Source organism: Siniperca chuatsi, linkage group LG7 (genome assembly GCF_020085105.1).
Source record: "Siniperca chuatsi isolate FFG_IHB_CAS linkage group LG7, ASM2008510v1, whole genome shotgun sequence".
Lineage (NCBI taxonomy): Eukaryota > Metazoa > Chordata > Actinopteri > Centrarchiformes > Sinipercidae > Siniperca > Siniperca chuatsi.
In genome coordinates this window covers 9,626,204-9,653,652 of record NC_058048.1, presented here as the reverse complement: position 1 = coordinate 9,653,652, position 27,449 = coordinate 9,626,204, and the positions used below count along the sequence as shown (strand labels likewise).

The following is a 27,449-nucleotide window of genomic DNA, read 5'->3' as shown; positions in this document are numbered from 1 at the left end:
CTTTATGAATGTAATACTAGTGCCTTTTGGGAAGACTTGCTTTACTGGTTATTTCCTAAAATTTCTCTCAATTAACAAAAGAAAATGTGATTTTTGGTCTGTTTATGAAAGATGGAACACATGACTTAGCAATGAACTTAATTATTATTCTTGGAAAATTCTTTTTACATAAAAATTGTTTTCTGAAAACACAACTGTGTCATAACTTCTTATCACTGAAAGTAAAGGAGAAGAAGAATGCTGTGAAACTCTGTAACTTAACAGAGGAACTTAAACTTGCAGAGAACCCCTTTTTTATGATCTTATTATTTATTTATGTAGTATTATTTCCGCCATTAAAGCCTCACAAAAAGACATTAAGAGTGATAATGGAGCAGGTGATTGTTGTTCAACCTATGCAAAAAACTGTAAGAAGTTAAAAGAATAAAGGTTGTAAAATAAAACTGCAGCTATGAGTGTGTCACAGCCAATGAAAGGAAGGTCAAAGCCACTGGAGGAGACCATGGAGCAGGAGCTTGTGCCCGCTGCCAACCTGATGAGCTCATCGGTGCCATTGCTGAGGACGGGGCAGTGACTTCATGCCCAGTGGTGAAACTATTCACCGGCCAAATGGCAGGAAATGATGTCACCAGACTGCGGGTTGACTGGCAAATGTGCCCTTTCCTCTGAGTCCAGATTATTTGGTTCAGCTTTGTATCCCTTTGAAAAATCTAATTACAGCATTAAAGACATTAACTGGAAATTAACTGAAATAGCATCTACAGTACAAATGAATGTCAGTGTATTTATGATCTGTCACAATTTGATTGAAATGGTAATGAGAAATGGTTGAAAAGGCTAAGTAGCTAATGTAATGTCCACATTTATTAAAAGGGTTAGTTTCAATGCATTGTGTTTTTTTTAAGTCTAACAGACTTGTTAAATACATTAAATTAACTCATTGACCTCATTTGACATCAGCACTGTTTATATCACCTTGCACTCTTCTCCTCTTCTTGTCCTCTCAATGGCTTAATGCTACTTTTTATGGCAGACTACTGCCACCAACTGTTCCTGCCTCCTCCAGTAAAGGTACAATTTGTGATTTAAATGTAAACAATGGATCATGGGTACCCAATTGCCCCAATTTGTGCCTCTCAAATGTTTTTGAACAACCTTCTGGGTTTTTCAAACATTTCCAGTTAAAGGCACAAACTGGGGTTAGGGCGTTAGCTCCACAAGTTGGTTGAAAACACTGTCTCCAGCCGACTTTAATGTTTCCTGCTGACTCACTCTAAAATGAGAACGGTCTTAAATTTGCATTTGATGACTACATACATGATATCATACTAAAACACTGAGGCTAAAGCTACATATCCCAGGCAAAAGTCAGCATCCTCAACTGCTGATGATCCATGTAGAAGACATGGAAATAAAGACAAGTTTTTCTTCATGTATTGCAGAGTAAAGAGTTGTATAAGCTAAAGTAGCATTATAAAGAAATATATATGATATTTATTATATAATACGATATGGAAAAAGTGTAGAGTGTTAACCAAATACAATGAAGAGCAGGGCAGCTGCTAACGTTACCATAAACTCTGATAGCCTCCAGGACCTGCTTCCACACAGTGGGGAAACAAGTTACTTCACTGTGGATGTACTAGCCATGAACGGGGCATTTATTTTATTTTTTAACTTAACCTGTTACCCTACCAACTATCGTGTTGATGTAATTATTTAAAGACGTGTTCCTTGGCCTATATAAGTAAGGCTGGGTTAAGTTGAAGCTTATAGCAGACAGACACAAGTGACAGACCTGCCATGCCAAGTTGCTAAGCTATGATTGGACAATCGCTGTTCAGGAGAGGAGTCAATTGTATTCAAATTTATAGTTGAATAAAAAATTTAGGGCCAGACCTTTAAAGAGCTGGAGTGAAAGAGGACTGGCATTTAAACACACGCCTTCCTCTTTTAACATTTTATGCACAAATTGCATGTTTCATGAATGAGACCCATTTTTTCCCCTCCAGCTGTATGTGTATGCAATAGTCTGCCAGAAGTTGTTGTGAAAAGGACAAATTAACATTATTCAGCTTATATACATTGATTCTACATTGTGTGATATTGAGACACCTTATACAACACCTTATATGCCACATACAGTGATTTCATCCAAACTTTTGAGTTGAATCAATACCTCTGGCACAGTCTCAGCAAACATTATTACATCATGTTTCAAATTGTGTAGTTGGTTTGTTTTGGATTGTATCATTATATTTCAGACTCTATTTATGTGTCTATTCCCTGTACTGTACTGCATTGCCACACAGCTCATTTACATTGAATTGAAGGGTGACAGACCCCCCCCCATCTCTCTCAGGTTCTGTCTCTCCTCCTTCTTAATGGGCTTCTGGCATTATGCCGAGGCCTAACTGTAAAAATGCAGTTATTAACTGATCTGCTCAATTAAACAAAGGAGGAAAACAGACATAATGTGAGCACAGGTGTTTAGAGTATTCATTTCAGCTTTACACATGAGAAAACAAGTCATCACATTTCCCACACTGATCCTGCTCCCACTGCTGGGGAAGGTGGCAGTATATTGAGGATTAACATAATTGTACATGCCAATTATGTTTATTGAGCTCTGTAAATAAATATACCATTATTGCCCAAGCCGTCAGGTGAGAACGGCATGAGTGTGAATAGTTCTAACACAAACCCTTCACCATACATAGTACATGCTTTCTGCTGATAAAGAAATTGGTCCTGCAAAGTTTCAAAGCTGTATTTTTTTCTACTTCAGAGGAGAGATGATTTACAGTGAAGTCCTCTGTGGAAGTCATATTGTGGGTGGCTCTGCATACTTACATAGAAGTAAAATAAGTTGTACAGAAAATGACATTACCCACATTACAAGTCCTTGAATGAATGGTTTGGGAATTTCACTGATAAACACAGTAAACACATCCCTTTGAGCCATGTTTTTGATGAAAGATACACAATCTTCAAGCACCATATGAAAAAAGTACTCAATGCACTTTTTTAAAGAAAAAGGTTTGACCTTGTAAATGCTACAGAAAAATTAATCTTTTATACCTTTTCATCATCACCTGAATTGCAGTTATTTTACATATGCTTATAAAAGCTGGCCTACATAAATATGTGAAAACCTATGCCTACTCTATTAGAAGCTAATACAATATTTTCCCCACTTAATTTGAGTAACAAACCCCCACTATTTCTGAACATCAACCCGTCACACAAAATTGCTATTGCTTACATTTTATGTGAAATGGATTTCTTGACCTTGCGAATATGCCCTTGGTATTGGGAATTATCTGTCTCTGTTAGCTTTATAATGGTGGCTAAAAAATTAGAGAAATGGGAGAAAACGTAGAAGTTTCTCCCAGAAAACCTAGAAAAATAATTTTCGATCGAATTCTTGGCCCAAGTCATTTTTTGATCCAAAAAGCCAGTTTCAAGGGGGAGCAAATACAGAGTGCCTTAATAGGGATACTCCAGCATATTAATGTTGCACTTTCAGAAAGTTGTAGGACACACGAGAGATGTTAAAACTAGCATGGCCAAAATTGAAGCAGCAGAGTTTCCTGACTTTTATACTTGTATAAGTCAAGATCCCAAAACATTGTATCCTACAATAGCAACTCAATAGCAACTTTTGTTAGACCCTCCCTGCCTGGTAATTACCCACATCTTTCAAACTCCACACCTCCAGTTTGTAGTCTCTGAACCGAGATAGCCCTGATTACATCACTGTGACATCATCAGGCTTATTTTCTCAGACTTGACAAATCTCCTCCAGAGACACAGAAAACATTATAAAACTGTTGAGTAGTACTTCTTGTGACCAGTCAACTGACCTTGATGTGTAAAATCAGTGGAAGGCCCATTTAATAACATCGCTTGCATATGGTTAATACCAGCATTTGAATGAAACATGGCTTTGGATGCTCACCCACAGTTATAACTGGATCATGGCACCACTGGTGATGCGCAGCTGGGAAGACCACACTGCATACTGGACAAGCTACGTAGAGGTGACATCCTCCATGACACTTCAGCCGACCATTTCTTTTTCCTCTTCCTCTGCCGTGTCTACTCACGCAGACAGGCAACACTGAGTCCAGACCTGTAAAATAATGACATTTTAGTGAATATGATTCAGTGATGACAGATTGTGAGTGTTTCTTTGTTTCTTTTCACAGTGTGTACCTTCATGTGCCCCCTTGCGTCTCTCGCTCACACCAGCATGAGACATTTGAGGACAGTCAGCCAGGTTTAAATATAGCAGTTTGGACAGGGTTTAAGAGTCAAATGCCTTACAGAGATTCTTGGCTATAGACACCTTCATGAGCAGTGTGGCTGTGTGACGTCTATTCATTATTTAACATCAAAGAGCCTGGGCTGTTAATGCGGCTGAGAAAAGTGTCAGTATAAAGTAATCATTGCAATTCATAAGAGGAATCCCTCCTCCTGCTTGTGCTTGCTCGTGTGTGAAATACTTAATACTGTATATATTGATAAGTAATTTTACCTCATTGACTCCAACTGCAGACAGTATTTTCTTTTTTTTTCTGCTAATGTGGAAACGGGAAGAGGGTTAGTCACAACTCCATTGCTTGCCAACAGTATGGGGTAAGGGATGTTACAAAAATAAACCAGCATCATGTCTTATTCAAATACATCTGAGGGAACATTGCTTCTATGGAGGCTTATCCTTCACTCAGCCAGTGATGTCTGCACGCTGCATCAGCTACGAAACTGGATGGCTGAAGACTGTATTTTTAGGGGCTTTGTAATAGAGAATCAAATAAACTGCAAAAATGTAGATTTTGGGAAATGAACAGCAGGACTCCCAGAATCATTTTACTGAGGAACACTGTAGTATAAACAGGCAAATTGCCTGTGACCCAGTAATGCAGTAGGGGGTGTTTGTGTTTGATGTGCACAAAATTTCAGAACAATCTATTTTCAGATTGCTCTGACTCATTGTCCAATTTCTCAAAGTGAAGGATCATGCATCTGAGGGTTGACATCAGTTGTGTGGAAAAAGGAATAAAAGACGAATACGATGGGTTAGTGCAGCTGCAATATTTGCTTTTTTATGACAGCGACAAGCAAATACTGTAGTGACAAAAAAATAACTAAACAGCAGCGATAGAAAGGCTTTACAATTGCTGCCAGGTACTGTCAAGCATGTAAACTTACAATGACAGTGTTGTCGCTCTGATTTCTGTACAACTCCCCTCTTCTACGCGTTGTGATGGAGCTAAACGGAAGGAAACACAGTAGAGTACAACAGCCTGCCAAAATCTCAGACCCTCCAACAGGCCACTGCAGCGTGTCAGTGTTAAATAATTTTTGAAAGAAAATGTTTGGGAAAACAAAACATTGTGGCAGCCGTTGCCCGCTGAAGGGAGCTGCAACTCATATTGCTGTTATGTACAGAATACACAGAGCTAAACTTGTTTGTTTTGTGATATGAATGCATTCATTAAAAGTCTTGATTTCTTCTTTGGCACTAAGTTGTTTACACATTTGACCTGAGTTGGGCCATACAAGATAAACTTGGCATGGCTGCAGGGATGGCAATGTCGGTCAGTCTACTCCTTTGGTCTTAACTGAAATATCACAACAATTATTGGACAGATTACCATTCAATTTAACACATACACTATATTTATGATACCCAGAGGATGAATCCTACTGACTTTGGGGATCCCCTAAATTTTCCTCTAACACTAGGTTGACATCTGCGGTTTTGAGAAATGTCTCAACAACTGTTGGATGTCATGAAATTTGGTGCAGACATTCATACCCCCCTTAGGATGAATTGTAATAACTTTGGTAATCTCTTCAGGTCAAAAATGTAATTGGTCCAATAAGCTACTTTGGTTTATAACAAAATACCTGCCACATCTATGTTTTTCTATCTATTTCCAATTGCCTCAGTTGTACTTTGTGTTTAGTGCTATTTAGCAAATGCTAGCATGCTAACACTTTAAACTAATGGTAAAAATTACAACTGCTAAAACATCAGCATGTTAGCATTATCATGTTAGCATGCTAACATGATAATGAGAACAATGTGCTCTACAGCCGGTTCTGACTGAGCTTGAGCAGTCAGAACTGACTGTAGAGGACACTGTTCTCACTTGAAGTGGATAATAGATGTACACACACAAAACAATACTGCATCTTACATTTTTCATTGTTTCTAATCAATTTTACTCTAATCTGTTTTGTCACACTAATGTAGAACTTTCCTCCATCTCTGCTCAGCCGGCGGTAAAATACTGACAAATAGGCAACACCAACAGATAACTACGTAAAGAGGAACTGGTGGTGGGGCCTCTGTGCCACACAAGCACCCAGGTGGCCTGTTTGTGTCTGTGGCACCTGAACTGTGTGATGTGGCAAGAATACGCACCGCAGAGTGCAGCAGCCAATGGCAGACAATGAAGCTTGACAGCCTTTCACATCAGCTGAGTTAACCAGCTGTGAAGGGAACACCTGCCGCTGATTAATAAAGAATCACAGCAACAATGCCATGTGTGAAAATTGTTGTACTGATTGTTGAACTAACACCATTAACCCCAAAAGGTGAGGCAGGGGAGGTGAAACAATACATCTCTCTAGTGGGCTTGAGTGTGTTAGAGAAATAGGTGCTGTGTGAGACAAAAAGGATGGGAGATCTGGACAACAGTATATGTCTAATGTTCTCACTTTTTTAGGACCTCATGTTGTACAACAGCTGTCTCTTTTTATGATCAGTGATTTTATTGTTATGAATGGACTCATGGTTGCTTTTACTCACAATTCCCATACTGTTACCATATAGGGTTTGCTTGGTTTTATTTCCTCAGATCTCTAAATAATCTTAACTCTTCCTATAACTGAGTTGACTTTTGGGAAGGATGTTTTCTAAATTCCAAAAAAACAGGCAAGGTCCAAGAAACAAAGCAAAAATCAGGGCATGGGGAACTATCAAAACTGTCCAGAAAAGCAAAAAAAAGACAGGAAGTAAAACTACAAAAGACACATGAGGCAGAACACTTATAAAATCAAAGAGGAAATAACACAACTAAAGCCCAAAACCACAATACAAGAAACCCTCTGAGGATTCATCAGGCAGCAACTAGAACAAAAAATGCTCCAAGTGACTTTTTTGGGGGACAGTAAGACAAATGTATTCCATATCATAAAGGGTAAAGATGAATTCTTGTAGCATGTGCCATTTTTTTCATTCTTACGTTGGTAATGCTAATTATGAAAGGCTTTGGTGGTGTAGTCCCTCATTCGTCCAGGAGTGTTCCATCGTACTAAGACTGAAACCTTTTCTACTATGAAAGGCTTTGTTTAAAGAAATTGACTTTTGTGATGTCACTGAATGATATTGTAGCCAAAATATCTTCATTTGTAATACTTTAACAAAAAAAATCTTAACTCAAGATCCTCTTACAAATGTCATTTTCTCTATTCTCATGAAAATAGCTCAGTTGTCAAGTATAGGACTTCACGTGATAGTGAACTTTACTATTATCTCCTGTTATTACCAAAGTTACCTCAGCCACGTGATGACAACCGAGCAAACTCAATCTGCTGACAAAGCCCACAAGATGTGATTGAAAGCATGGGGAAAAAAGCTAGGAAGTGGACATTGTGTTAAGCTTTCCAAGGTAAAGAAAGAACGTTCATGCTCAACCTTGTCAAATTGTTCCTAAATACTAAGTAAACTCTTCTAATTGGAAAAACTTACATTACTGCCTCTCCAAGTTTAGTCCTGGTCAATATTCAGTTTAGTATCAGTCTCCAGAGAAACAAGTTTATATGTGAAATTAACATTTAATACAATAATATGCTCTCTTTATGAACATATATTTGCATTACATTTTAACATAATACGTTGAAATGTTTTGAAATGCATTACTGTTGTTTTGGCTATAAAAAAACTTGGATAATGTATTACTCAGTTCCTCACACTGACAGGTAAATCAGCGCCATCAGGTCAGCACTGGCAGGCTCACACATTCTCCCGCTTTCCTCTCCCTCTTCACTCTCAGATTTGTAAAGCTGAGTCTTCAAAGACGAAGCGGGGGCAAGTTTCCAAGTTTGTAATCGAGTCTGCCTCTGACTTCTGAGCTCTCTTGGCCCCGACCATCTCCTTTTTCCCGAGGACCAATAATAACATCATCTTTTTCTTACTTGCATTGCCATGGCATCATTTTGATGTACTCTCCAGTCAGCAGGGAAGAGAGGCTCTCTGGAGATAGTGTGTCCTGGTATGTTCAATCGTTCGCTTTCATTTATGAATTCATTGGCCAACTTGGTAAAGCCCAGAACAGTTTTCAGGAATATCTGGGGAACCTTAGAAGACAAAGTCGCTGCAATAGATCATTATTGATGTTACTGTCACAGCCCCAAAAACCAGCTTCGCCTAGAGGTGTCATTAAATGTGAATTATGAATCTGTGGGCATTGATTCAAACAGGCTTAATTGCTTTTGAAGTACAGTAAGCCAGGAGTAGATGATCTGTCTAGGCTTTCTCTGACATTTCACTTCTCACATACTCCTGGTTTTGGATTTCAAGGCACAGAATCATCATAACATCCTCACAAGGTTTAATAAATGTACAGGCATTTGGCTTGGTGACACTGATAGATTTTGATGTAAAGTGACAACTTATAATGTTACATACTTAAATGCCTCATGGATAGTAGGAACAGTGTAAGACATTATAAGTGGCACTCTATACATGCCTTTATATACACACATTCTGCCTATGTGTGTATTCAAAACAGGACTGAACAAACAATTTTAGAACTGAGCAAAGTTTTTGATATTATTTGAATATTAACCAAAATCCAGATTGTTTAAAGATTTTCCTTCATACTTCCTATTTTTGGTAAGTGTGTGTGTGAGTGTTTGAATGCATGCATGAATCCCAGGTGTAATACTTCCCATTCTCCAAAATTTTGATAAAATTTAACAACCTTTAAAGTCAAATTTAATTTTCATTGGCTTATACATAGAGTAGTATATTTAATAACTCAATTTTATTTATAGGCTCATTTTATTAGTTACCCTTTCGACTCAGACAGAGAAACTGTAAAATATAATGGACAAAATAAACAATTAGAGGCTGCCTCATCAGTGTAGTCGAGAACAATCTTGTATTTGAAAGACTGGGGTGCACTGAGGCAGTTTGAATCAGTTTGACTTTTTGTCTTTTTCTCACAAACTAATTAAACTAATTTGTGGGCAGAGGGGGAACTGATGACATACTGTACAATGTTAATTTGAAATCTTGAACAGAGTTGGCAATTATTTGGCTTTTCAAAATGTGAACGAGTGTTTAAAGTTCTTATAATTATAAAAGGGATAAAAAAACTATGAAGGATCTCCATGTGACTTTCCTCTGTTTAAATGATACAAATGGGCAGATCTTTTAGGTATGCCTTGAATGAGCTTGCTGTGCTATCATTCATGTTCTAGGAGTTGGGTTCAACGAAAGGTCGCCTTCACGCTAGTTTTGTGTTACTTGTCCCATCAATCTAAATCAAACCTGCTGTGGAGTGAGTCTCAAAATTTGATCCTCTCCTCATGAAACTGCCTGCGCTGAGTCAAGCTAATAATAGCAATGCAGGGAAGGCAGCAACTGTGTGAATACTGTGGTTGGCTGTGAGAGGAAAAACAGCTATGTTGTTTACAATCATGAATTCAAAAATTAGCCAGAGAGTGTGGCAGCAAGTGCTGTTTCTCATGCTTGATTTAGATGAGGATGGCTGTTTAATTTTCAGGAAAACTTGAATAACCCATTAGCTGTGAGCATTGGCCCTGATTGATGGCCGCAGTCCATGCCTGGATCAGGCTGCCTCAGCAATGATAAAAGATTTAAGAGCACCTTCAGGTAGGTTCTCCTCTGCTCAAAACTGCAGGGGATAGCCTAGTGCAGTCTGCCATTAACTTATCCTGACTAATTTATAGTTTGGCTCGACCAGGGCACATTTCCAATGCTGGACCTGGGAGCGTGATGTAGCTGCTCACAGCTGGCTGAGCAGACTGAAGGAGCCCCACCAGGACTGGAAAGGGTACCACTGAGACCTGAACCTGCCATGTTGGGTCAGCACAGCTCAGCTCTGATCAGAATGGAGTCAAGGGAGATTTCATCTTGGGGAGACCACAGGGAGAGACGGAACGGACTAATAACAGCACTGCCTCATAGTTTTTCCTCATTGTGACTGCTAGAAACTGTACCTGATTAAGTAAGTCAAACATAGCAGTCATTGGTGTACTAAACTAATGCGTATTGACTGGACATAATAAAAGCATAGAACTCCATCAAAGGACTATCTCAGACTTGTACTTTTGCAAGTTTAACCTACTGTTTCGATATATGGGGAAATGCTTTTTTTGCTTTCTGGCGGAGAATTATTAGAAGATTGATACCACTCTTATATCTGTGCAGTAAATATGAAGCTACAGCCAGCAGTCGTTCAGCTTAGCTTAGCACAAAGACTGGAAACAGGGGGGAACAGCTAGCCTGGCTGTGTCCAAAGGTAACAAAATGCAAAGGTAACAAAGGTAAAATCACCTCTGTAGCTCACTAATGAACATGTTATGTCTTTTACATTATGTCTTGTTTGATCTGTAAGAAAAAAAACAAAGTAAAAATTACATAACTTCTTGAAGTCTCAGCCAAGCCAAGAAATAGTCACAAAACTGCATGTTAAACAGCAAATTGTCATACACTTCAGTTTTTGTATGATTAAAAGAATTATATATAATGTGTTAATTAGTTTTAGTGGTGCTGGTAGGCAGATTTTGTTACTTTTGGACAGAGCCAGACAAGCTGTCAAGCTGTCTTACTGCTAAGGTAAGCTAACCGGCTACTGGTGTTAGCTTACCTAACAGATATGAGAGAGGTATCAAACATCTTATCTAGCTCACTGCCAGAAAGCATATAAGCGTATCTGACAAAATGTCTAATTTGTTCCTTTAAAGTCACTGTTTTTAGAATTAATTAATGAGAATTAATGCTCTTCTTAAACAACACTGACCAAAATTTAATTTGTAGGGTGAACTTGACTATGACTATGGAAATGAATAACATATTTATGGTTTCGTTTTTGTTTTTGTTTTTTTTGTCTCACTGTTGCTGTTAGAGGTTTGGTTATAATGTAAATTTAAAAAATGTCATTGGTTCCTTTGTGTACCACCAATATGACAAGCAACATCAATCATGAAATGGAGGCTTTTGTTAAAAATTACTACTAAATCAATACATTACAACCTTTCAAGAGTCTCCAGGAATGATTCATGAGTATGGACTTCAACAGTTCCTAACAGTAAAAGGGACAGCACAGCGTTTATCTCATTAAAATCAGTTTTGGTGTACAGGGCATTGATTTCAACCGCATTTGACATGTCTTGCACTGTGAAGCACAGGATTATTATGCCTCAGCATAAGGTCAAAGGTTGTAAAAGGGAGCTCCCAGCTTCATTAGCTAATTAAAGCCTGCTTCCTGAGTGGGAGTTTAGGTGTTCGACTCTCTACTGCATCTTCTTGCTCTCAGACTTCAACATGCTAGCTCTACTGAGCTATGAGTTCCTTAATGAGGGTTAGACCATGGATTTCTCTGATGAAAGATTCCCCAGCGTCAAAGTCCCCCAATTACATGCCCTTATGAAGGGAAAATATATATAATCATGAATCTGATCATCACTAATTAAACCTAGGGGATTTGATCCAATGCAGTGACAGTGTAGCCAAGAGTTTGTTTGGGCTGTAAAATAATTGAGGTAAATAGAGTTGAAAAATGAAGAGACGTATGAAGACTTTCCTTAAGGAGAGTCTTTGTTAAGAAAGCTAACTACTTGTTTGACAATGCATTAGAATTGTTGGTCATCTGAAGGAATTTGGAAGATTTAATCACAATCAAACAAATAGGATTTTATTTATGAGAAATATTTAATACTTGTCCTGGTCTGCATCAGCCATGAAGAAGGAAAGCTGATATTTGAAAGTTATGACTGATGGTATGAAAAATGACATATGGGGACACCAGTAGCCTCAGGTAGGAGAGACAAACCAGTGGGGAAAATGGAGTGGAGCTCCGTGACCAACATAAGAAAACTGGGTGGCTCTAAGGTGTCGAGTGTAGTGTGGTTACATGTGTGAATTCAAATCAGGGAAGTGCTAGAGAACAGCATGCGTGCTCAGCAAAACCTACCACAGGATAAGTAGAGGTTTTACAGATATGTATGATGTAGAGGCAGATTAACTTGGCACATAACAATTATGGACTCAACACAGCTGCCAGTTTGCTCATGTCCATCTCTGGTGTTTTCTTAATTACATAATTAGTCAGAGTGTTGGTATATGTGATGTCCCTCTATGACATGCTGTCATTAGCTTTGAACCTGCCAGTAAAACACCACCCTCAGGAGACAGCCAATTTGAGGTGGAGACTCATTTAATAGCTTTGGTAATTAGTGGATACATCATTACTATTATTATTTCGCATGCTTACTGTACATGTGAGTCATTCCATTTGCTAATGCCGTATGCCGTGTATTTTATGAACACTGATATCCTAAAAGCTCATTACCTTATGTTTCACAGATGATGTATTTGCACTCATGTGTTGACACATTAAGGGCTATAGTCCAAACACTGTGAATAAAATAGACGTGCAATAGCAACTAAAATTATTTTTGTTTTCATGTCAGCATCTGTTTCCTGCTAGTACCAAAAGAAAAAAGACCTGATCTTTCTAATGCAGTCATATCCCATTGTACTGTATATGAAAATAAGTCTCAGCAGCAGCCTTAACATGCTCATTCCATATTATTATTTCAGATTCTATATTAAAAACAGTTTAGCACATATGCACCACTTTCACACAAATTGTATTTCTTGAGTACCACCATAAAAGCACTGACATTTAAAGATCTCTGGTAGAATGTCAAATAAGTGATGATGTTGAATGCAGGCCTAATGAAGTCAGCATAGTTTCCAGCCCAATGTAAAAACAGGCACCTTTGACATTTCAAACCAAGCCTTCATAATCTACTCTTTGCTAGCCTTTCAAATCATTGCCTATCACTTTCTATTATTATTTGTCCTTCTACTTTGCTTGTATGCGACTATGCACAGTCACATTCAAAGAGCACCCGGGGGTACAGAAAGATGACACCGACAGAACAGTGTTGACACAGCGACTGTGTGTCTGCTGATGCTACATTACAGAGGTGTCACTGACTCAACGGAGCAATGACTTTGCTGAGATAAAGAGCACGGTGGTGACTGATGGCATGTCTTCACAGGCAACACTTTCACCGAATCCATAGGCAATTTTCAGCATACTCTACTGTACATATAATGACAGTAATAATGAGTGACAGCACTTCAAGTACACCAAGACCAAATCCTAAATGTAACTTTAAACACCTTCATTACCAGACCAAACTAGACATTTTCTTATCTAACAAGCGTACAGTGAGCTAAATGCTAACGGCAGCATGCTAACATGCTCACAATTACAATGCTAAAATGCTCAGCATGCTAATGTTAAAGGAATAATTCGACGTGTTGGGAAATATGGTTTCAGAATTTAGATTTGAAGATCGATACCACTTTCATGTCTGTACAGTAAATGTGAAGCTTCTGCCATCAGCCTATTACTTAGCTTAGCCTCAAGACTGGAAACAGAAGCGACAGCTAGCTGGTTTTATCCAAAGGTAACAATATCGGCCTAACAGCACCTCTAAATCTCACAAATTAACATGTTACAGCTCGTTTGTTTAATATGTACAAGAACTAAAGTGTAGAAAGGACAAGTTGTGGTTTTACGGAGGGTTATGTGTGGGACTATTTCTTGGCCGTGCGCAGTTACTTCCTGGAGCTTTGTCTTGTCTTGTCATGAGATTGCCAGACAGCCAGCAAAGACTCCAGGAAGTCACTGTGCCTGGCCAAGAAATAGCATATACATTTTCACAGTATTTGAACCAGCGCTGTACCATATATCTCGACCATATTCCCTATATTGTTATATTCCATTGACAACTACAACAGCCATTATGATGTTCCCTTTAGTTTAGTTTTGATGCGTGAGTCATTTCTGCTGTGCCCATAGTGACAGAGCATGAATTTCCTCTTTCCTAATGGTGATCAATAGCCTGTAGGCTGGAGGAAACCCTACTGTATCTGTCACTGGACAGAACCATAGGACCCTCAGGAGGGGGTGGATGAAGAAAAGCTGAGGTGGGTCAGCCCAGTATCTATAATGAGCCCCCTCGGGGCTGCCACATTATATGTGGAAATGGCTCCAATTAGGCCATCCAGCTGTAAAGTCCACAGGATGGGAGGGCTGGACAATAACAAAGTTAGTGGGGAAGTTATGAATGGGACTGATCTTAAATCAGGTGTTATCAGAGCTGCATTCAATCACTCTGTGCATGCACTGCTTACCAAGTTTGCTGATTGCACAAATCAAAGGCATTTTTTCCCTCCAGTTTAAAGGCTCATATCATTGCAGAGTGAATCTCATCAGCTTCTCATGTTAAAGCAATGCCAATGCATGCATATTACATTTGAATAGCATCTCAATCCGCTTGCAGATTATCATAATTAACATATTTTCAGCCTTAAGTGAAGCCTTGTTGCAGATCATTAGTAGATTTCTTGGTTGATAACTAATGAAACTGACATGTTTTTAGGACCCCTTAGAGGTGATATGTCATCAAGCGTTTGATGAATGTATCCCTGAACTTTGACTGACCCCTCTGGCCCTTTGACCTTTATCGCAACACAAGGATTTCTAGTCGGATGGATGGAGTATAAACATTTACCAAGAAAACACAACCATTCATCTTGTAATCATGTAATAATGTCAAATGTTTACTTGAATTATGTGCCTCACCATAAGCGCAGCAGTGTTTGACAGATTTTCCACTTACAATATACAATCCACTATGTATGTGACAGTGTTTGGTTATATTTTCAAAATGTCACTGAATAGTTTGATTTACAGTGTTCATTGGTGATCATTCTGTCAATTTCTTTGCTCATTATCACGGAAACTGTGTTGTTTTTTTTTTACTGATGTTGTAAATGCGAACAAATTCTCATGTTTAGTTTTCAGATGCTGTCAGTCTTTATAACATAACATTTCTTATGATGAATTTGTTTGCAGAGACAAAAAAGATCTCAAATGTGATAAATCATCAAGTCAACATTGTGGTGACAGCGTTTCAACCAAAAGCATTATATCCTCGTTTGAAAATTTGCAGAACAGACCTTTAATGTGATTTTGAGTAGAAGGTGCTTTCCTTGCCTTTCTCATGCTCAATTTGTCTTGAGCATTTAGAGATGCCAGTGGGCAATGACCCTTTTTCTCTCTAATGCTGTTGCATTATGGAATAACCTCTGGTTGAGAATCGGTGAGGATGTCTACCGGCTTGCTGTTGATTATCTTAGTCCAACTCAGACTGACTGACTTTTCATGCAGCTGTGAGTCTTGGCAGAAGTATTCATCACCCCCCTCCCTGCTTTGATTGTGTTAAAATCAGAGAACAACTATTAATCTTCATCTATTCATTGGTTTGTTCATTGGTAAGTTTGTTTCTTTGCTTGTGCATCCACACACAATTGGCAGACACTAAAATATGAATTTGACAAAACTCGATAATAGTGATGCACGTCAGTAGTGGGTTTCAGTAAAATTACACTGATTGGTCCCAGCAAGGGGGCCACTACCATTACAGACCAAAACAAGGTGTTACTGATCAGCCCAGAGGTCCTACACCTGGTGGATGACATGTTCGCTGCTGCCTGGAATAGAAATCAAGCAACTATGTTACTATGCTTTAGCATCACAAACCCTGGCCACACTGGTCAGGCTCAACAGCCATTTTTCTTGTATAGTCAGTATTCTTTTATGTTGGCTGTACAATAGATGATTGAAGAGTTCTCCCCTGACTTGAGACATTGACATGAATCTTTCCCACTCCTGACTGAGGCTGCCCTCACCAGAAAAACAACAGTGTCATAGCATCTGACTTTGAAGAAAGTCAAAGCTATCTAACGCTTGACTATTTTAGGTAGGACTCATTTGTCATGAATTCTAGCTAAATCAAAACTTTTTTTCAAACTAAAAAACACAGCTGACCGAGCAACCCCGTCACATGGCTCAGCTCCCTTCACTCCTGCAGAAAATGTTTGATTTCTGGAAGGATTCAACAGTTACAGGGACATTTTACCGCGAAGCTTCATCTGTAACAATCCAAAAAACTTCCAGCACCATAAAATCACAGTGCAGTGCAGAGCTGTAGCGGAGCTGTGATGCTGTGGCTTCTTAATGTGGCAGGGCTCAGTATTTCTGCTAACTCCGTCAGTCAGGGTCAGGATAGTTTCTTTGGGAAACTGACTGACGATGTCCTCCCTGCTGTATATTTCCAACAGGTTACTGCGCACTCTAAACACTCTTCCCTCTCTAATTGCTCGCTCCACATGTTAGCAATTGTGAGCCATGTTTTGCTCTTTTGTCATTTGGTGCCACTGTTCACCAGGTTTCACTGATTGTTACCATGGAAACATTTAGTTCTGAGTTAGCCTGGGAGGTAGGGTGGCCTAAATCAAGTCAGTTTTATAGCCATTGGAGCAAAGTGTTCTTACTGTATGGGTCACTTTGGCTTTCATTGATAAACGACCTATGTTGTCATTTAGGTATGAGGACTTGTTGCTTATTTGGAATACGCACCACTTGCTGGGCTCTGTCGTTGTTTGTTGTGTTTGATTTTCCACTCTGCAGCTGTTCTGGCAACACTGATGTGTTTGTTCTTGATTATACACAAAAATCAGTTTCTAGATAAAATTGGCAAGCCATTTTGCACTATAAAATTTTATTTGTACAATGCCTCATTTAAATAGTTACTCGAGTCACAGTGAGTCATCGTCTGCTCCCCTCTGTTCACTGATTGGGCCAATAACTCCCACCTTCCAGGTTCAGTGTTTTTTTCGGTTTAAATCTAACCTGTGTGAGACTAACTATAATTCAGTGCACAAAGCTCTCATCATATGCAATAAAAAGTACCTTGTTTCTTCTCCCAAAGATTAAACATCATACACAGTGGCCATATGCTGGGCTAGAAAATAGAGCAATAAGAGCCTCGGAAGGGTTTGTTGGGGCTGTATAGCTGCAGGGCGAGATAATGTTGGCGTATCCATCTTTGCTTCCCAATGGAGTTGGTGCAAATCTGGGGGGTTGTGTTTTAGTTAAGGTTGGTGCTAGTGGGGCTGGCCTAGGGCTGTCTAATGGCACACACACACCCCCACTCACACTGATGTGGTCTGATGGGCTTCAGGGTGATTTAAGCTCTTTAAAAGCCTTCAGGATCTCCCGGTTTGTGTATGCGTGAAAGTGGATGCATTTATATTTGTGCTTGTGTTTTTGTGTGTGCACATATGGCTGCATGTTGTCTGTACGTGTGTGGGTTTCATCAGACAACTCAACACCAACTTTCACAATTCCCCTAGACCTTGCAGAGTCTCAGAGCAGTCCTAGTTATCAGGCACTCACTGTGTGCAGGTATACATACAGCGCTGCAGCCAGCACATGGATGAATCCCAAAATGTCTGCGAGACTGAACCACTTATTTAGGTCATGTTGGTTTAGGTGGAATGGAGTTGTTCAAATGCTGAACTTTCAATGATCTACAGTGCTCCTTTTGTGCTTTTGTGTGCTAAAAAATACTTGTTTTTCACCATGATTTGGCATTCTGTTCAGTGTTTCTTATAGTAACTGTGTCATACAACTCTGCGAATGGTTTACACTCCAAAACCTGGTTGATGTGCACTGAATAATTCAATGTTCAAGAGGGAAACATTAAGAGACATTTCTCATGATAACAATAAAATTGCAAACAGTTGCATCATGGCAAACACTTTTTACTCCTTCTAACCTTACAATACGACATTATCCATGTCTGAGAAATATGTGTCCTTGCACATGTGCTCTACATTTTGCATCCCAGTATAAAGCTGTTGCACACAGCACTTTCAGCAGTTCTTACAGTAGTTTTAAATATTTAAAATAACAAATTTTAACATTTTTGTACTGTTTTGCATGTTTCAAGAGAACTCTTGAATTTCTTCAAAAGTTAGCAATTAGTGGGTGGTTTAATTACAAGGTCAACGGTCTGCCTTGGTTTAAAAAACATTTAGAAATGACTGGTGGAATATATAAGATAAACTAAAAAGCACAAAAACTCATTCACAAGCATTTTCATGGCAGCTGCTTTTTCACCACAAATTTCTAGGTCAACCATTTGTATGCTTGCTTGGCTTGTAAGAATTATTACTACAGAAAACTGCCAAAGGGCCAAAAGTAATTGTAGTGTAGGTGGAAAAACCAAGTAAATATTGATGCATTTAACCAAGCGCTTCCTAAAACCACCAAATGTGTGTGTTATTATCTTTGAATTGCTCATTTTCCCTCCGTGTAAGTAATCACATACAATGATTGTGCGTCATGCTTGAAATTTCATCATTAATCTGAGAATGATTCAGCAGCTAATGCCCTGAAATTGAAATGAAAAAATGTCGCCTGTAGAATTTCGGCAGAGCAGGTTTGTGTCATTACAGAACAAAGATCTTGTGCAACAAAGGGAAGAAAAAAAAGCTGTGAAGAGCTCACAGCAGATTTGGTGGAGCGACAATGATGAGCAATGTCTTCCCTGTATTAAGAGTAACAAGTTCACCCTATCACTGAGCTGAAATCTAGGCAGGAAGTTCAGGGATTGCCTAGTTTGCAGGCATAAGGAGAAAATACAATGGATGCTTTTTTGGGAAGGCGCATTCTCACTTAATAATTTATGTTCCAATTTCTTGTTCTACAAAAACCTTGGTCTCTAGCGTGTTTATCATCCAGGGCAAGGCAGAGACACAGGACGCTAGAACACAATAGGAAATGCACTTACTGTTAATAACAATGCCTGGAGGTGGGATGTAGAAAATGATGGTCTATTCTAAATCTGCTCTGCAGCCTTAGGTCAGGATATACATTACTGTAATCTATTCTAAACATAGACTGCACTGTTCTGTATATGCATAGCTCCTTAGACACTGGTATAGTGTGCCACTGTTTAGGAGATTAGTCCAAATGCTGCAGCTGATAAAGACTGAGGACGATTAACACAAGTACACCCAGTGTTGTTGGGTTTTTTTGCATCTAACATACAATATCTGAATTTTTTTCTCCTCTATATGCAGATGGTGCTGTATTACCTATAACTGCTGACTATAGTGTTTATTACCAGAATCCTGATACTTTCAAACTGCTAGACAAAGCCCATAACCATATGAGCAGGCACTGAAATTGTGCCATTTAGAATTGTATAGGAACTCTTGAGTCACATGGATTATGATCTGCATCTGAACATGGTCAGCCTCTTGAGTACACGTGTCTACAACCAATGGAGGCCCAAAGTGTTCAAAATGAAATACAAAAATATGACACAATGAAAAATATTAATATAAATAAATACAAATAAAATATATATCCATAAAATTGTGAAAAATTACAATTGTTACATTGTTTTGTATGTATGAAAATCCAAAGATATTCCATTAACAATAATGTTATGACAAGGAAAAGCAGCAAATTCTCACATTTGAAACGCTGGAACCATCAAATGACTTACATGATTAAAAGTATTAAAAGTAGTTATTTTTCTGTTGCTCAACTAATCAATTAATCGACTAATCATTGCAGCTTAAACATCCAGTAGTTTTTATTTTTAAAAGCGTTCTTTTACAAAAGTCAGATTTCATATCAAAACACCATTTTCCCCCAATGTCAGTTTTATTTCATATTTCATCTGTCAATCAACCAAATCAGACCAACAGGGCAGAGCAGTTACGTGACTGGCTGTTGTTTTGTCACATAATCATGCAATAGGCTCTGCCCTGCTGTTAAAATAACATTTTAAAATATTGAGCTAAGTTTTTAACTTATTATTATAGTACTGAATTGTTTCACAATTTCATGATCACGTCATATATTTAGGCCTGTATCCATTCGTGACTATTTATTTCATTTCTCACTTATTTAATTTCTCTCTGTAGAGTTTAGATTACAGTATCTGAACACCCTACTCATCTGATAACATAAAGAACATATTTAAGTGGCATTTTTAACATGCAGTAATCATTTTGGATGTATTTAACCTTATCTGTATGATTTTTAGCCAGTGTTGGCCAGAGCAGAGGGAAAAGAGGAATTAGATGCGTCTGCCCTTAGCTTCTCTGAGCTTTCTCTTTCATCCTCTCTCTTTTTTCTGTCAAACCCTCTCACACGTGCACACACACACACACAATTTTATCTTCCCTCCCTCCTTCGTATTCTAGTGTCCCCCTCTTTCTCCACCTCATCTTCCATCCCCCTCTCTCACAGACAATTTCTTCTTGCCTCTTTTTTATTAACTTCCTCCTCCTCTCCACCCAATCTCCAACCTCTCTTCTTTTTCCTCTCTTCCTCCATTCATCTGCCTCTCTCTCTCGCTCCCTCTGTCTTTTTGACTGGTTCTCTCTGGGGGCGGATGTGTCTCTGTGGCCCTCTGCAGATCTGGAAAGGACATCCTCTCAGTTTAATTCAAGTCAACCCCGGTCTCCTGGTGCTCCAAGACGCAGCATGTGTGACAGCTCTACAGAGACAGCCAGAAGGAACAGACAAGTCTCATCTGCATATACGTATGAGTGTGTGTGAGTGCGTGTGCGCGTGTGTGTGTGTGTGTGTGTGTGTGTGGGTGGGTGTGTGAGGGGGAGTGTCTTTCAGCCAGGCATCTTTCAACATTCCCCTGCAGACTGAAAGAGTTAATTTCACCCTGGCAGCAATCATAGCCGTCTATAAATCTGTGATGAGAGGCTGCCATGTTGATTAGTCAGTGCTAATTCAGCTCACACCAATTAAAGGGGTTGGGATTGCTATCTAAATTATTACATAACATATGCTATCTGCCCTAAGCTCGGTGGAGAGATTGTAAATAAAACTATGATCACGAAGATGTTATGGAATCGTGCCTTTTCTCACATGTTGAAGCCACACAGGAACAAACAGTTTGCCCGGCAGCCACCTAAAGTGAGGCTGCCTATGAGAATGTTGCACTACTGTGTCTTCAAATGTGACCACAGAGTTGAATCATCACCTCTATGCAGCAGTCTCAAGAAAAATAGGCCTTAAAAATTTAACTACACATTAAAAGCTTAAAAAATGTAGGATTTATTGCAGGGCTGTTAGATTGCATTACCCTCTTAGGCATTGCTGGTAATTTGTTCACCCTCTCTGATTACTGTGCTTTTTAGGACTGACCAACCCAGTCACTTCCTTTTCTGCCTTCTTCCAAAAGTGTACAATGGCAACATTCAGCCACTGTAAAAGTTGAGAACTGAGAAGTGGCACATTCGGCTTTTCCTGCTTTCTTGTTCTACAGCAGCCTTTCTTTGTGCTTGCTGTAGATTAGTGCACAGTGCCCACTACAGTGTCGGAAAGCAATGACAACTTATTGACCATGATCATCTTTGTTTAGTGTGTTAGCATGCTAACATTAGCTAATTAGCACTAAACACAAAGTACAGCTGAGACTGATGGAATGTCATAAGTTTTGCCAATCTTCAGTCATAAATCAAAGTACTGGACAAATTAAAATTTTAACCTGATGATGGTGCTAGATGAAAGGTCAGGAGATCACCACAGCCATTAGGATTCATCCTCTGATTAACCATTTAATGTCTGTACTAACCAATCCATCTTGTAGATGTTGAGATGTTTCACAGGATAAGTAACTTTGAACTACTGGTGGCGCTAGAGGAAAAGTTGGGGAATCCCGAAGACATTAGGATTCATCCTCTTTGGATCATAGATATTTGTATTAAATTCCATGGCAATTCATTCACTTATTTGTTGAGGCATTCCACTAGAAGCCAAAAAGGTCATCCTCATGGTGCCGCTAGCGAAGGATTCATTCTCTGGTGACCATGAATATGAAGAACTATATATACATCTCTTCTGCCTTTTAACAAAAGTATAATTTTTATTTCACTGTTATGCTGTCATTGTCTGAGAGAAGAGGATCTAATAGTGGATACTTCTGTTTAGAACGAAACCCTTCATCTGAGTATCAGGCATGGGAGCTTAATATTTGGTGCAGTGTGAAGCACTGCTATCGACCGGTGGTATGATCCCAGGGCACTGTGGTTTATGTAAGTCCTGCAGATCTGTGTGCTAACCTGTCTTATTTCAGCTGTGTTTGCACTGGGCAAAAGGCAATATGAGAGTATAAGGTTTAGATTCATCTTACCCTTGGCTTGCTAGTACGAAATCATGATATTTTCTTTGATAGTGAGGAGACAACAGAGCCTTCAAGCGATTTAACAGCCAAACCTCTCTCTCTCTTTCTCCCTCCCCCACCTCACTATCTCATCATTTGCTGCCTCCACACCTTAAGATTATTTCCTCGGCTTTGTCATCAGCAGCATCGGCTCTTGAGCTCTCACACCTACCCCCTCCCTGTCTTCCTCACCTCCCAACCTTCTCCCCCATGCTCCCGTGCATTATGCCTACAAATATATCAACCTCTAATAATATCAGAGGCCAGGGGGATTGTAGACAGCAGAGGTAAGTGGATCGGTCAGATCATTTTGCCCATGTCCTCCACCTAATTCCTCTACTGGATTTCCTGGTGAAAATGGAACATCTATTGGACAGGAGGCGAAGACAGAAAGTAAGAAGACGGCCGTGAAAGACTGAGACAGAGAGTAAGAAAGATGGGTGGGTGTGGCGGTACTATCACCTGCATCCTCCTTTTACCTTTAACAACGTCCTTTGATGCTCAGAGAGTTTTAAATTTAGCTGCTGAAAAAAGAAATAAATAAGGCAGCTGTGTGTTTGTTCATGTGGGATGTAAGTGACAGTGAAAAAAAAAAAGAACTAAGCAAGATTGTCAAGGTTAACCCGGCAGTCTGTGCATCAGACAGTTTACACAGAGATAAAAAATATCCTCACATATTTGAAAAACGTCTCTGGATAGAAATACACTGCGTCTAAGAAACAAATCAATACCTTGCATTCATTCTTAGATTAAATACTTTCTGGTTATGAACTTCTTATTTACTGTGCTAGAAAAACATCAACTATATGAGAATGGATAGCATTGCCCTGGTCAGCTGTATGGAAATGTGTTCCCCCACAACAATGAGAACAATAAGATACTCACAAGCAGTCCTCTGCCTGTCTGCAGCAAGCACAGGCCCCTCCTCCAGTGTACTCCTGTCCTCCTTGCGTCACTGTCGTCAAATACTGTCACAACTCTTCCTCTCAAGACTGCCTTAATTGGTGCCGTCTGGAGAGTAGAGATGCGTCCAATTGAAGGTGGTCCAACGCAGTGGAAGCTGTGTGACCGGGGACATCCAAACTCTCCCAATAGTTTCACGCCCTCAGGGCTGGCCACTGGAAAAACAAGAGCACGAGAGATGTGAGTAAGAATGGGCCCCCTCTTCTAAACACAATGAGGGGCATTGAAGAAAGGGAATGAGCAGGATGGCAGCTGGGAGAAGACGCTGCCACACTATAACAGCCACTGGGTCATTCTCAGTGCCTCGGTGATGGAATTTCTGTTTGCATCTGGACAGCTGTCAGGAGAGATAATCATTGTGTGTCTCTATTCCTCTGAGGAGGTGCAGTTACACTCAGTTACACGCTGCTTGACAGACAGGAAATTGATGAGATTTTTTTGTTTTGATTCATAGGGTGTGCCTTTTAGGACTACACCCATGTAGCTGACTTCAGCTGGATACTTATTTGGGTATTTCACATTTTTGTCATACAGTATGACAACCACCTGTGTGGCCTTTAAAAAAATCTGAATTAAAAAAGTATATATTTATATATTTTTCTGTGTTATTAATTTGTTAATTTGTCCAGCTCTCTGGAGAAAAGGTGACAGAACAGCAAAGGAAAATGTCAATAAATGCTAAAATATGGAAAGGAACATACTGTATCTAAACAGCAATTTTACAACTTAGTCAGCCTATCAGCTATTAATAGCTTCCTTCCTCTTATGCATGCCCTCTGGGGAACATCATTTCAAAATGTCCATTTGGAAGAAATTAGACAAATACACCAGCTGCACTTCTCACTCACTCCACCACAATTCCTCTGTACCGCTCCCCCAGCTACCGCTCTCCATTATTGATGAGACTTTCTCTGCCGGCCTCATCTGCCACAGTGTTGGTTGTACTCACCTGTGGGCAGTCACTGTGGTGGTAGAGGGGGACCAGCTGATGCCACACGAAGAAAAATGAGACAAGGGTCGGGCACATTAACAGCCTATTGACAAGATGCAATGCAGAGGGCACGCAGTGTCGCAGGTTTGTTATTGGCCTAATCTAAATTCAATAGGGTTGTCATAAGGGAAGAAAGTAATTATCTCAAAACCACGGAGAATGCCCCTTCTGTAGCTCCAGCTGACTCACAGATACTCGACTTGAGCCGCAGGATTTAAAACATGCTCCATGGTGCCAAATTACAACAATGAAAGAGGAAAGCTGGGAGCATGGACGCAGAGCTAAGTGAGGTAAAAACAAGCTGCAGGGTCCCAACTCACAGATTCCCATGCAGGCACTGTCCCTGTGTGTTCTTTAGTGTCATTGTGATGTGTATCATGCATTTTGCTGCAATTTGTCTGCATTCTGTAGCCAGAAAGACATGAAATCAGAGAAGAGCATCACTCGCACTTGAATTAGGCTTCCCTAATAAACCCTTACAACATGCACACTGTCCACATATTTAGTTATATATTTTATGCAACAATATAACGCATCATAAATGCATGTACTTTATATTTAAGTGATGTTAAATTAAATTCATTAAACGTGGTTGAGTGTGCTACATGAGAACAAATCAAACTGCACTAGTTATGCTAGTTGTGTTTTACTAACTACACATACTACACTGTTAAAATTTTAAATAATTTAATATACAGATAATTATACATCAATTTATGTTCTAATAACTTAATGCATCTTAAATGTCTGTAAATCATATTCAAGTAATCTTGAAATACAGTATATCTCGAATGTTGAAATGTGTATTAAGAAACTGAACTTCATACTGTATTTTAGAAAGTACTTTTGAGTAGCCGCATGACTTCAGGCATGAGTCCTTTTTTTTTTTCTTGGGCCCCCACACCATCACACGTACACACCCTCCTTCTCCATCATCAAAATTCTGCTTTGACATGATGAAGATTGAAAGGCCTGTCCAAACCTGCACCTCCTGCATGCCAGGGAACAATATATCATTGTACCACCAATGCTACTTCATGTTGTGGTTCAACTGACAGCTGATTTGTATTAGTGGGTCTCCTATAGAGGCTCAATGCACTGTTTGTGTAGTACCATTATTACATCCCCACAACTATAGCAGGCTAAAAAGGAAATAGTTTTAAAGATATATAATATGTATACAATAAAATGAAAATCAACATAAAACAGAACAAAACATTGCATGAAACAATTCGAACAACAGCTAAACAGAATACAACGTAGACTATGATGTAAACTGCCCAGAATTTAAGTCAAGGAAAATATTTTAAAGGACACTGATTTGCCCAGCAGGTCACCGCAGTGTCGAGGAACATTGATGGAAAAAGCTCAAACAGCAATAATCGTCAACCCAGACTGTGGAGCGACCAAAGGAGGCCGAGGATCTCAAGCTGTGCCGCTGCTCATCGGGGGTTAAAAGCTCAGAGATAAAACCAGGCACTAACCCAAAATGTGTCTTTGTGCCATGCGTAGCTATGGTTACTACACTGAATTTAAATTGGCTGCTGATAGGAGGTGTGATACTGTGAGAGCAAATGATAGTGATTGTTTTCAAGATAGACTGATGATATTAAAGTCCTTTAAACGTTTTATTCAATTGATACATTTGTTTAGATACTCTGAAACATCCAGGCCTGCCTATTAGCCTACTGTACAATGAAACAGGCTGTCTGGGGCTAATTTAAATAATGAATTAAATAATACAGTAACATTATTCCTGAGCTACAACTGTGATTGGCTATTGTTAGCCACACCCCTTAATTGACAAAGATAATGGTGGTTCAAAATGAATGTCTTTATCTTGTAGCAGCTCTGAATGGCTTCTTCAAAAAAACAAAAAAAAAACAAAAACATGTAAAACCATGAAAAAGACTAGACACATTCTTAAGTACTTAAGAAACACCTCTGGGTGCAAAATCCAGCCTAAGACTTAAAGTACCCTTAAAGTAACCATAATAAATACAGTTTGTAATGGTGATTTGGCAATTTCTTATGTAAACACCACACACACATGCACTAACTTGCAACTCATTTTCTTTTCATGTTCAGATGCTATGTTTTTAAATATAGATCGTCCCTGTGTTTCAAAGTTCTTCAGGGCATTGTGATAGGTTAGAGCTAAGTTCGGTTTCATATTTTACCTAGCTCCTGGAAAAATCACATTCTGGAGATGTAAGATGTTTACCCAGCAACAGAGTAATGCATTTAATGTGTTATTAACATCTGCAATGCACTCAGACAGGACTTCAGGACTTGATCACAGCACCGCAGCGTGTGGACCATAGCAGGTGGCTATAACACTGTTCAACCAGCGTTCTGTCATGTTCTGCTCTATGACCAGTCACCAAACACACAGACACACACACACACACACACACACACAAGTGTATGTGCGTGGGAGCACACAGACATGCACACGTTTTGAGACAAGCTTATAGTGTGCAGCGGGCTGCGGTGGCTCTAACGTGGGCTGACCACTGCGAACACGACAGTCTGTGCAACTGACAGTGACGGATGGGGGATAAAACATGAAGGCGGAGGATTGGATGGAGGGAGCAGAGAGAGAGAGAGAGACCAGACAGGGTGGTGCTGGTATTGATTGACTTCAGACCTGCTAATGTAACCCATCAGAATAGAGATGGACCTGCGCACACTTTCACACATGCTGTATATGCACACAAACGCATCATCAGGACTTGATGCTTCCTCATGCAGGAAGAAATCCAACTTGCTCACAAAATAAAATCAACATAAAAAAGGTGACTGTAGTTACTTTGCCTTATTGCAGTGTATATTGTGATCTATGTTTCTATATGTACTGACTGCCACATGGTTTTTGATATATTTTATAATCTAGTCTGGAGGAGAAGTGGCAAGAGTGCTGCAGGGACAATCTTTTCTAATTCTGCTTCCATCCAATGGACCCACCGGGAGCCATGTGCAGGACATCAGTATAAAACACACACACACACTGTTAAAGTATATGGGCCCACGGCAAGAAAGGCAACCACGGCAAAGGAAGGGAGGCACATGCTTATTTTCTGCAGAATTCACTACAGTA

General features: G+C 39.5%; 1 protein-coding gene across 6 annotated transcripts in view; it reads right to left on the bottom strand.

Moving 5' to 3' along the window:
- b3gat1a (beta-1,3-glucuronyltransferase 1 (glucuronosyltransferase P) a) overlaps window positions 1–27,449 on the bottom strand; it is a 75,654-nt gene that overhangs the window by 15,762 nt on the left and 32,443 nt on the right. For all 6 annotated transcript variants that reach the window (XM_044202484.1, XM_044202488.1, XM_044202490.1 and 3 more), the window contains 2 exons: window positions 23,281–23,513; window positions 3,962–4,135 (listed from right to left, as the gene is read on the bottom strand). The gene's annotated coding sequence lies outside the window, so the exon portion shown is untranslated. The remainder of the gene's footprint in view (window positions 1–3,961; window positions 4,136–23,280; window positions 23,514–27,449) is intronic.